This window comes from Heloderma suspectum, chromosome 2 (genome assembly GCF_057233095.1).
Source record: "Heloderma suspectum isolate Gila_16-S chromosome 2, 16-S_ref, whole genome shotgun sequence".
NCBI lineage: Eukaryota > Metazoa > Chordata > Lepidosauria > Squamata > Helodermatidae > Heloderma > Heloderma suspectum.
In genome coordinates, this window is record NC_139459.1 from 242,120,253 (window position 1) to 242,133,440 (window position 13,188).

A 13,188-nucleotide genomic window follows, 5' to 3' on the forward strand; every position below is an offset into this window, starting at 1 on the left:
AAGTTACCAAAACATGACCTCATTTATTACTTTGCCCAAATGAGATCACCACATATCAGTAAGACCCATCCCAGGTAAAGTACCAAGTCACTTGGTGAATGACTGCCCTTTGCAAGAATTGTTTTGATTTCTTGCAAGCTAATGTTAACCCTGGCTTCTTAGATGGCCTTTAAGAGGGGTGTCAAGTTTGATCCCAAGTATCTGGTATCCCCGCCAAACCTTTGCCAAAGATTTGTGCCAATTTTGTGCATTAATGTTGGGTTTGGGCATTCACCAGGACACCCCTCCGGATATGTCAGTTTCAAGCTTGGGTTGCTGACACAAATCTAGTACAAAACTTTGGCAGAGGTTTGGGGGAGATATAATGTTGGAAGGGTTGTATTAACTATGAACCCATTTTTGATGTTCAATACACAGTTGTGGGTGGCAGCATAACACTTTGGCATAGGTTTGGAGGGGATGCCAGATTTGGGGGTTTGTATTAACACTCCTAACTTCGAGCCATGCTGTATGCTATCATTAAGAATACCTATTTTTATTGTTTTTATTGTAAAGTTTTATTGCCATTAATAGAACTGTAGGAACTGGAACAGGCATAAAAGGCAAGGCAGAAGCCACGGTGCCAAAAAGAGTCGTGATAGATTAACCATATACAATAAGTATGATTGGGGCTTTAAAAACTAATCAAGATTCTGCACTAAGATAACTTGAATGTAGTACCAAGTAAAGGTGAATTATGCAGATTAGTCAAGGCACATATTTTACTTCTGTAGAACTAGGCAGAGCGCAGAAGCCTAGGCCTTGGTCACTGGAAGTCCTGCTTCCCCACCACCACTACACACAGCTTTTGAGACTCACTGCATGGTGGTGCCCACACATTTACTTCAAAATCTTCCCAATTTTAAGACCAGAAACTTGCTTTATAAGAAAGAAAGGCTTTCAAGAGGGAGAATTACGTCCCCAATATTGAATATGATACTTATAACCTCTTATCATGGAATTGTGATATAGACTTCACCCCACTTATGATACTTCCAATTATATTGTTTCCCAAGCAGTAATAAAAGGGACTAAGAGAGCAATATTATGGCCCCCTAGGTAGTGTGTGTGGAGCCATAGGATAGTTCAGATTCCTGGATCCAAGGTGGGAGACTGTGTTCCAATCTCGGACCCAGGAGTCTGAGTTCCCCTCCCCGCTACAGCTGACGTGAAGAGAATCACGTTGGCTGCCACTCCAAGGCCACAAAGCTGACCTCAGAAGGAAACACCCGTCTACCTAAAATACAGAGTGGGAGGGAAATACCTGGTTAGCTAAAATACAGAGTGGGAGGCAAAGCAGAGGCAAGGAGTGCCTCCCGCTCTAGCGCGGATACTCATAAGCCTTCAAGTTCAGAGGTTTATGAATATGAGGGGCACAATCCTGAAATTGTTTAGACAGAAAAAAATCCTACAGCATTCGCCAGCCAGAATGATTTGGGGAGCATGTGCAGAGGGAGGCTGCAGGGAAGGAGAGGATGGAGAGGTCCTGTTGTGCATGTGACATTGGCTTCAAGCCATCATGACCTGAAGAAAAATTCCTTCCCCAAAGAATCTGATCAAGCAGTCAAAGAAATACATATCTGTTTATGTTTTTGAAACACCTACATCCATTTATCCATCTTCAGTTGTCACAATAAGAGATGCTTCAATGTAAGTTGGGGCTGGGTTCAGAAAACAATCTTCTAGCTCGCTCACTCTGCACTGCTGCAGGATTTAAGTTCTTCATACAATAATTCATTTAATTTTCATTTTCAAATCTTAATCCAGGTCTTTGGTTTATGATTGTTATTGGACAGCTAATTGTGAATAGTCTTTTATTTTTGCACAATATACAAGCAGCGAGAGGGACTGTTGTATTTAAGGCTGAAAACTTAGCAAGAACCCCTTTTGCATCCCTACATAATGGCACACCCAGTAGGTTGTGGTGCTTATCCGGAGACGCAAGTTAGGATCTCTTTATCTTGGTGTTGCACCATTAGGATGAAGCCACATGGGGGCAGTCTTGTCAAAGACTCCAAAAGAACATGGGCATGGCATTATAGCTTCTGAATCTGGAGCGTCTTTATTTTCCTTCACTCATACAGTGCTAAAGAAGTGTGCTGTATGTATCCAGGTTCTACACTGGGTGCAACAATGAAACAGCTTAATTTTTTAACAAAACTTTATTTCACATTAGCTTTTAAATTAGGCTAAATTCAGTGTCCTTAATTATATGGTATTGAAACTTTTAAAGAAATGTAGAATATATAAGTATCTCTTTCAACGAATAAAATTGCACAAAACATCTAGCTTGGTCATATATATGATGGAATAGATTTTATTTTGTTCGGAGTTTGATCAAGTTGGGCACTCACAAAATATGCTAGTGGGTGAGTGAACACAGGCATTCTGGAATCTGATTTCTGAATTATGGATCCCTCCCCACAGGCGGAAGGACCCAAATGACCTTGGACACTTTTTCCAAACTTTATGTTCAATCAATGGAGCGAGCAATCCTATGGCTTCTAGACAGAGTCTAGACAGCCATAGGATTTCTGGTTTTCCGGGAACTGGCCTCCCCCGACTTCGGCACTGCCTCCAAGGTAGCGCAGAAGAGCCCGTGCTCTGCGCTCACAAGGGGAGCGTGGAGCAGCCGAAAAGGGGCATTTCTGGATGGCGTTCCAGGGCAGGGAGGGTGGAAATGCCTGTACAACACATCCAATGTGTTGTACAGCAGCTAGACAGCCACGATTGGCTGTCTAGCCAAAAATGCAGGGCAGGAGAAGCGCGGAGGGAACGATCCCCTCCATGCTTCTCCTGCCCTGCACTGGATAGGTGGCCGCCTATCTGAATAGAATTGCGCCCTTAGATCTATGAATACTGGTGCATAAATAGTGCAACAGAAGATTAAGAACAACTTAATCCTCTTGTATGAAAATGCTGTGTTTATATTCTACTGCTTCCCCAAGATACACACAATTTAAAAACTAGAAAACCTGAGAGAAAAAGCCATTTCTTAGGTGTAGCTCACCGTTTTCCATTAGGACCTTTTCTGTCTTTTAGCAAACCCAAAACAAATTGGCCATGGTTCCGCTGCCTTTAGTTACTTGGTAGAACAGAAACGTTTGGCAGGAGGGCCTTTTCTGCTGCTGCTTTAAGCAGGAACTTATTCCACAACTAGTTAAAGGCACCAGAAGTTCTACATCAAATATAGATTGACATTTTGTCATTCAACACAAAATTCTACCTTGACGTATGAAAATAGATATGTCATATTCCATCATGTAAACAGGGTTTTTTGTTGTTGAAAACGTTATAAAGAAAAGCCTTAAGATAAGCACTCTATTCCGTCAGTGGAAACAGACCAAACTGGATGTCAGCATGACTGTGGAGGGTCACTAAATAGAGCAGCTAATATAGTCCAGATGTCTTGTGACAAGAAGCATGCATTTACAAATACAGGACATCTTTCCTTCAAGTACTAAAAAGGAACAGATCTTCATTTTGGTTTTAAAAATGCGTTTGTTTCATTTTATTTATGTATTATATTTGTTTGTTTGTTTATTTTATTACACCTATATCCCACCTTTCTTCCATTGTGGAACTCAAGGTGGCTACATGTGGTTCCCAAGTGGTCTCCCCTCCAAGCACTGACCAGACCCAGACCTGCTTAGCTTCGGCAAGGTGGCTGCCTCATGTGCCTTCAACAGGATAAAAGAATAAAACCCTATAATTAAAACAATGATTTGGGGTTGAATTCAGACTTAGGCGCCATGACAACCATGGGGCTGTCCCAACATGTCATCAGTCAAACGCATATAAAAGAACACATGTTTGATCTGGTTTTCTGGACTGGGCAGGAGGATGGTGATTGGAAAGTGGAGGAATTAACATCTGTCCCTTTGTCATGGTCAGATCACTTCCTGCTGAGGTTTAGACTCCTGGCATCTTTCCCCCTCTGCAAGGGTGGGGGACCTATTAAAATGGTCCGCCCCCGGAGATTAATGGATTCTGATGGATTCCAGAGGGCTCTGGGGGATTTTCCTGCTGGTATGGCTGGTGCTCCTGTCGAAGCTCAGGTCGATCTGTGAAATGCAGAGATGACTCGGGCAATTGACACAATTGCGCCCAAGTGCCCTCTTACATTCTGTTACATTCTGGGCCAGGGAGAGAGACGGTGGAACACTTGGTGGCACGCTGTGATAATTTTGCAAATCACTTTGAAGATAAAGTCGCTCAGATTTGTCATGAATTGGACACCAAGATTAATGCAGTTCCATTGGTAGAGGTGTTCAGAGCACCTTCTGGTCCAGTTTTATTGGATGAGTTTCAGTTACTGAGGCCTGAGGATGCGGACAGGGTGCTTGGCCAAGTCCGATGGACCACTTGTGTGCTTGACCCTTGCCCTTCACGGCTTATTAAATCAAACAAGGAGGGGATGTCCGGCTGGGTCCAGGAGGTTGTCAATTCCTCCTTGAGAGAGGGAGTGGTGCCTGCCGCTTTAAAAGAGGCAGTAATTAGACCACTCCTGAAAAAGCCTAACCTGGACCCAGAGGATGTTAACAATTATAGGCCAGTGGCCAACATCCCCTTCCTGGGCAAAGTGTTTGAGCGGGTGGTTGTAGGACAGCTCCAGGCACTGTTGAATGAAACAGATTATCTAGATCCATTTCAAATGGGCTTCAGGCCTGGTTTTGGAACGGAAACTGCCTTGGTCGCCCTATGGGATGACCTCTGCTGGGAGAGGGACGGGGGAGTGCAACCCTGTTGATTCTTCTGGACCTCTCAGTGGCTTTTGATACCATCGACCATGGTATCCTTCTGGATAGGTTGTCTGGGTTGGGAGTTGGAGGCACTGCACTACAGTGGTTCCGCTCCTGCTTGGATGGCCGATTCCAGAAGGTGGTGCTGGGGGATTACTGCTCTGTGCCATGACAATTGTGCCATGGGGTTCCACAGGAATCTATTTTATCCTCTATGCTGTTTAACATCTACATGAAACCGCTGGGGGAGGTTATCTGGAGGTGTGGTCTGAGGTGCCATCAATATGCAGATGACACCCAGCTCTAGCTCTCTTTCTTGTCAAAACCAGGTGAGGCAGTGACTGTTCTGAATCAGTGCCTGGACATGGTAATGGACTGGATGAGGGCCAATAAACTGAAACTCAATCCAGACAAGACGGAGGTACTGTTAGTGGGTGCTTCGTCTGCCCGGCTAGGTGATATTCAACCAGTTCTGGAGGGGGTTGCACTCCCCCTAAAGGTTCACGTTCATAGTTTGGGGGTGCTCTTGTATCCAGAACTGTCACTTGAGGCACAGGTGAACTCAGTGGCACGGAGCACTTTTTATCAGCTTTGGCTGGTATACCAACTACGCCCTATCTGGACAGAGATAGCCTAGCTACAGTTATCCATGCTCTGATAACTTCTCGTCTGGATTACTGCAATGTGTTATACCTGGGGCTGCCTTTGAAAACGGTCCGGAAACTTCAGCTGGTCCAAAATAGGGCAGCAAGATTGTTAACAGGGACTGGCCTGTGAGCTCATATTACGCCAGTACTTTTTCAGCTGCACTGGCTGCCAGTCCATTTCCGGGCCCGATTCAAAGTGCTGGTATTAACATTTAAAGCCCTTAACGGCTTGGGGCCAGGTTACCTGAAGGATTGCCTCCTCCCATATGTGCCTGCCCGGACCTTAAGATCATCGTCAGCGGCCCTTCTCCGTGAGCCCCTGCCAAAGGAAGTGAGGCGGGTGGCTACTAGGAGGAGGGCTTTTTCTGCTATGGCACCCCGGCTCTAGAATGAGCTCCCTAGTGAGGTTCGCCTGGCACCTACACTGTATTCGTTTCGGCGCCAGGTGAAGACCTTTTTATTTTCCCAGGCATTTTAGCTTTCTAAACTTTTACCTTTGCTGTTTTAAATCTGTATTTTAAACTCCTGCACTTCTGCTAGGTTTTATTGTGGTTGTATTGTTATACTGTGGTTTTAATGTTCTATATATTTTAAATTGTTTTATTGCGTGCTGTTTGGTTTTAATTTTTGTGAACCGCCAGAAAGCTTCAACTATTGGACGGTATAGAAATTAAATAAATATTTGTTGTTGTTGTTTTTGGTGGGAATCGTGAAAGAAGGACACCTAAATGCATTCTCAGTTAAAAAAAATTCGCCCCTGTGCAAATGTGCAAGAGTGAATGACCACTGCTAGGAATTTTGTAATTTCCTCCTCCGTTGTACTCTACTGTCAGTCTACTTCCATTTGGCCTTTTGTCTGCCTCAGAACACTTCTGAAAGATAATTTCTGAAATTGTCTCCAGATTTCAAGGTCCATGCAGACCATAGAGGAAGCATACTGTGCTGTTGCTGCCTCTATCATGAGTTCCTTGTTCCTCAATGCTTTGTGTTGAAGGCAAAACAGAGTGTATCATGGTGTATAAGTGTGGCTAAGTATGATTTCAGTCTTGGCAGTACAGCAGGACCTGGTTGCCTGAAGACAGTTTTATTCACCACAGGCAAGAGTCTAATTATAAGTTTGAATAAGTTCCTTTTATGAGTGTTTCAGACTGCCACCAGCACCTGCTCTACTAGCTTGCTTACTTTCACTAAGTATAAAGGTGAGTGAACCAGGGTTTTGAAGCTATTTTTAAAACTCTTGATAACTAGCAATCCTAGTTAAGGTCTGTGCTGATGGTAAGCCTTAACCTTAGTAAAACCTGCAGGGGAATGGCAGGAGAAATTATGATGAGGTGGCCGGGGGCAGGGTAACAGTGGTTAAGGGATTGATAGTGTTATGTGTGCATCATCAGCCTGGTTTCCATATAGGTTTGATCAGACTGCTACTTATTCTGGTTTTTTTTTATATTCCTGATCATCAGTATGTGTCCATTTCTGCATTTTACGTGTATTCACTCAAAGGGGAAAATGAAAGCTTCCTAAAGAGATTATATAATGTTGAATCTATTAATATAATTGCCACATAATTTGGCCCGATTCTGTCTGACGATGCAGACAGCAGGCAGTACAAATGAAGCCAAAGTAAAGGACATTCCATCAGTATCTTTGTCCATAGTCTGGACCCACCAAGGCATTAAAAAAAAAAAACTAATTTCAATATTATTTTCTTCAACGGAGCCCTAGCAGTATGGGCCAGAATGATACGGTTTTAAACTCCATTGTCCACTCTGAGTCTAGAAGTGTATTGAGGAGTGCTTTAAGGAGTGGATTTGGCCTGGAGATGTCTTGGAATTTGGGATGGGGTACTGACTGTGATTGATGTAGGAATACCACAGCTTGCTTGTGTGCTTGCTCCTTTGTCTAGAAACATGGCTATTGGGCTTACACACAGTAAGCGTCCTTAGGATTGCAGCTTTAGTTGTTTTTGTTTTTACAGAGCAAGTTTCCTTTGAGAGGAGACAGCACTGAAGGTGATACATACCTATTTCTCTACAAGGGTACAAAAGGCTTTATAGGACACAGGAGGATGCAATTCATGAATATGGATGCAAGGTGGTTTTTGACTAAAAGGTACACTGTAAAAAGAAAGAACAAACATAAGCAAGTATCTATGGCTTACAGTGACTACTAGGCTACTCAAATACATAGTGGCTGCATCCATTATGTGAGCCTTGGACTGAAAAGAGAGTTTTCAGTATATGCAAGTTTTCTCTCCCTTCTACAACAAGCTACCAAGCTCACAGCTACTGAAATTACAAGACCTCTGTGCTCTTCTGTAACTGGTCACCCTACATTAAAATTACCACCATTTTTATTGCTTCTGGGCCATTTACTGCAGCTTGATCAGGCAATAATGCTGATTTCTGTGCTGTGAAAAGCTTTGCCTGATGATTTCTGCAGATCAAGCTTTGGTTAAAAGGCACGTGAGTAGGCTGGGACAGGGTTTAGTTTTATCTTTAACCACGTTACCCTACATGCAGTGTCCATTGTATCTGAAGCATGCTATTGCCCCTATGCACTTCAAATCTGCAGTCCATAAAGATATCTCAGTTTTGGATGAACTTGTAAAATGGCAGACCTACTAGGAAATGCAGCCTCTATTTGGGAGTGGAGGTGGACAGGGAACCCCCTCTCATAGCCACCACCTACCGAGACAGAAAGTGGGAGGATAAAACAAATTAATATACCTCCAAATATGAATGCTGCAGTGGAATTTCCCCAATAGCCCCTTCAAAATTAGATCAATACAGCCTGTGATTGACAAACTGCAAAGCAAGCACAAATCATGATATAAACCATTTAGCCATGTGGGTTCCTTAATGTATGTTGGAATATGAACATCCTCACATTGCAAGGCCCCCCACCCACACACACTTTCCTTACTGCAAGGATTATATAGGAAAGCTTGGGTTAATACTTGCAAATGGATTAATACTATCAGTGATAGAAACAAATGGCTCCCTTCTAGCATCTGGAGATTGTGGTGAGGAATTCATTATTTCCCTTACTGCAGACCTAATTGTAAAGCGATAGGAATCTACTGCAGGTGTACAAAGTGCTAAAGATTACAAAGGTGATGCAGAACAAACAGACTGCTGAGTTACTTATAATCACCAGCCCAGCCCTGCGTCACTGAAATTCCACATGACTCATGGCCCCAGAGCAGGTGCCTGCCTGACACACATTCCACCGTGAGAGCCCGCTTGCTGAGATATGTTTGCTCTGTACTTAGCAAGCTATAATATCCCAACTTATACTCCATTTTGGCTTTTGACTATGTGCCACTGTTGTAAATGCCACTTTATGTTCACCTTTTACCCCTGCTGCTGCTACAGCAGCACTGGGTATGGAACTATGTGTTGTGGGAGACACGTAGCTGCTGCCAAAGACAGCAGCTGATGTCTCCTCAGTCTCCAGTATAATAAGATATTAAGGGTGTGGGTGATATGATGTCCCCACACTCCAAGTTTTCCCACCCCTGCCCCACTTCAACCAGTGAAGCAGATGGGAGAGGAGGGGAGAAGCAAAGAAACTCAAAACATCAGAACATTAGCAAAGAACACACATATCTTAAAGTAATATCGGGCTCATTATGATATAACTTTGTTCCAACCCTACAACTAGGAAATCAAAAGAAACTATGCTTTTAATTTTAAAGCCAATGCTTTGATTATCAGGATTCTGCATATTCCCCTCAGTTCTGTGCTGGACAGTAGAATCTATACTCTGTGACATGGTATAGATCTCCTTGGCATATGCTTCCTAGCATGGGTTTCCATAGTATATTCTGTTTCTCTGTTTAGTATACAAGACTACAGATAGATTCCCTAGCCCATGAATGGAAAGTGAGATCCTCTCTAAGCCAGGGCAGCTACCAGTTGGTAATAACCATGGACAGAATAGTTTCTCCATCTGCTATGCACCAGATAAGGCATTAAAAAATGATGCCAGATCTTCTTAAACATCCATTCATCAACTTCATCTGTGAACAAACAATTCTACAGTAGGAGGACATGCAACATACTGCTTTGGGGGACAGATGTCTCAAAATCCTACTTCAGACAAGAATAGGACATGCAGAGTTTCTTTTTAACTTCCGCTCCTAGTCTGTTTATAGGTTTCCCAAAGGATCAAAGCTTATTTTTTAATAAGCTCAGTACATCAACACCACTCTGGATGTTCATTAGGCCTCTACAGACATTTTGCTAAATCCTCTAGTGAAAATAAATGTCTTTACAGAAATTAGAATGTTCATGTGTTTAAAACAAAGCTGCTAAAAATGGCAAAACATAGAAAATATATGACTGCTAAGACACGATAACCTTTGTTATACTCTTCATAGCCAGTAGGTTTCTCAAAAAATGTACATGGTGGTCCAACAGTTCCTCATTCAAAATGGAGATCAACACACCTGAAGAAGCAGGAAGCTTAATACATAGTTGATCATACAACCTTAGAATCTCTCCAACCAAAAGAGAATTCACCCACACCTGGATATGCTAAGTGTGTTGAAAATTTACCTAATCAGGATTAGTGGAAGAGGGAAAGGATTGAAAGACTAGTCAATCAGATGATGATTTGTTATACTTTTCCGTTCTGAATGTAATTAGGGATATAGATGGAGTTTGAACTAACGGTCCTTAAATGTTGAGCAATTAGTTAGACTAAAAGAAAAATATAGGAACACTTCATACCGCACAGAGCAGTCCAACAGGAAAGAGGAAATGCCTTTAAAGCACACATGAGATGCACAAAACTGAGTTAGCTTCACTGCACAGCACGATGAAATAGGTGGGGGTGGGATTTGAGGCATCTGCTATAACCTGACAGACAAGAGACCCAGGAAATCAAGCTGGCTGTTTACAACAGGGTTGCTAGGCACTAGAAATATGGTGCTCGCCTGGTTAACTTGACCAAATCTTACAGATCTGGCCAAAGTAGGTCATTTCTGCCACAATACTCTACAATATAGCAAGCCTTTGACATAAAATGATCATCACTGTGACAGATCCGTAGAGGAGAGGTCTTGATTTGGTTAATACAACAGCCTGGCATATGGAAGAAGACTTCGATTATGCAGCAAGCCCCAAGAAGATAGTCTCTTCAGATTGAACTCTGAACTGACATAATAGATGTTTTCTATTGCTCTATTCTAATTTTCTGTTACACTGAAAGGAAGCCACCCTGCTTTGATAGTCCATCCCTTTTACTGTATTAATTACCCATTTGGAATGATAATACTTTTGGAAGTGTCTTCCCTTCCCCATTTTTGCCACCTTTCTTCCAGCAGGGCTCCTGTACCTTAAACACTGGCTAGACAATCAGAAATCTTACAGGAACAGGCAGCTCTCCCTGTCACTGCATAGTGGAGGTGGGGAAAGTTGCACCTGTTGGATTTCTGGGATAAAGGGATAAAAGCTCTGCCCCCACCCACACAAAAAGAGTGGTATATGTCCTCATATTTTCATCTAAAGCTAAGTTTAGAAAGAAAACAAAAACAGATTAACTATCTAACCTTTCTGCACCATAGAAGATTCTATTACTGGAAAGCAACGAGCCAACAAATATTCTGTTTTATATTTCCTGCATTTTAAAACATATATCAGGATATGTCAAGCTTCTGAACACTTGAAATTGGTTATACAATATCAGATATAGTCATTTTTCTTTAATAATGCTTTCACTAGTAATGGAATTCTACCTCATCCCTAAACATACTTCGTGGGCAATCCTGTGCATGTTTAGAGAGAGAGAGAAGTCTACAGCTTCCAGCATTCTGGGAATGCTGGGAATTGTAGGTCTTTTCTCTGTCTCAACATGCATAAGATGGAGGCCTAAGACAAGCCACTGGCTGTAACCATGAGTTTTTTAAGTGCATGCAGCCTGTGGAAGGGAATGCAGCCACTAAACCTGTAGTTTAAAGAGAATGAGCCTCAGGCTCTCTCCCACTCCAATACAGCTGCAAAGAGACTGGAAGCTTCTGCTTCCATTTTAGATTAACTACAGTTTAGCATGTCATCCAAATCCTGAGCTGTGGTTAATCTTAACTATGGTTAATTGAAACAAACCAGCTTCATAAGCTATGGTTTGAAGCTGCCTTGTTACAACTCACCATAGCTAAAATTAACCAGTGTGTCTGGGTTTGGATGACACAGCAAGCTACAGTTAATCTAAACTGCAAATGACAGCTTCCAAACTCCTCCGCATGACTGCATCAGGAAGAACATGCAAGCCTGAGACTCTTTCAAACCATCTAAACCAGACCATTATCTGTAAGCCTCAGTTCTACCCCACCATTTGAGAATAATACTACTGGCCATCCTAACATGAATACCGAAAGGTATTCCTGGAATAGTCAGAAATGCTTTGAACACTTGAAATGAGCTATATAAATGACAAGTGTTATTATTTTGGCAGTTCCAAAGGTTAATTTTTCAAATGCTATCTCAGCTAGGAAGGAGCTGTTTGTTTTATTCCATCCACTGTACCATTGAGAACGCTGCAATATACAGGGCTACTCAAGCTGGTACAAGAAGCTTTTGCTAAGAAGCAAATTGATAGTGAATACCTAAAGTCCTTCAGTCTACCCAGTTACTACCAGAGTTCTAAAAAAAACAGCAGATGAGATATCTGTACCACTTCATATTGCAGGTATTATTTTACTCAAGTAATAGAATGCTCTCACAGAAAAAGAGAGCCCCTACATACAGAAAACTAGTATATCAGGGTGAAGGCTGTGTTAGAACCCTTCACTCTAAGAAATGACACTTTTTTTCCTGTGGTGGAGCACACAAGTTCCCTCCTGCAGGTCTTAAGTGGTACAGGTCAGACACAGAGAACAAGGCCTAAATCATGGTTCATGACAGAAGCATACTCTCCAATATCTCACAGATGGAAATAGGAGCCTTTGTCTTGTGTACATGGAATGCCCCCTTTTCACACAAAGGATCACTCCTCCTTCCCCACACACTATTGCATTCTGCTGAAGTCTTTTGTCTGCTTGCTGTATTAGTTTGGTTGGCAGCAGCTTGTCTGATAAAATATCATATTTAAGAATTCAAAATGAAACTCACCAGTTGTCAGCATGCAAAATGGTCAAGCATGCACTATGCAGCAAACCCCCCCAAATATCACCTAAAAGCAAAAGAGCAACAAATTAGGGAGAGGTACCAAAAATAGGAACAGTTGAGGAGACAGAAAGAGTCCTTTCATTCTCTATAACAAAGAGAACAGCAAACAAAGTATTACGCATTCTTAGCTGCAGGTCTTTTCAAGCACTATTCAGTTTCTAAGGAGACAAAAGCATTACACACAGCTCAGGCTCCTCTAGCTCTGGCAGGCCTCGTTGCTCCTTATGCTGCATGCATGTCGTAGTATGAGGAAACTTAATAGCAGGGATGCTGCTCCTCTTTTAAAAACAACAGTGGCATTGGATTACATTGCAAAGGGATTAAAGCTGCACAATTATACTAAGTTTTCAAAGATGTCAAAACTTATGGTATAACTGTAATGATGTATTCAACAGGGCCACTGCAGCCATGAGGTTGGTATCAAGCATACAATTTGCCATAAAATGAAGGCAAGATTATTATGTCTTTTTTGTTGAAGAAACAATTATAAAAACCCCTAAAAATGATAAGAAATGCTAAGATAATTATTTTAAAATAAAAATTAGCAAGCTCCTCTCAGCATCACTAACTCAACCCAACACTCAAGGGTAG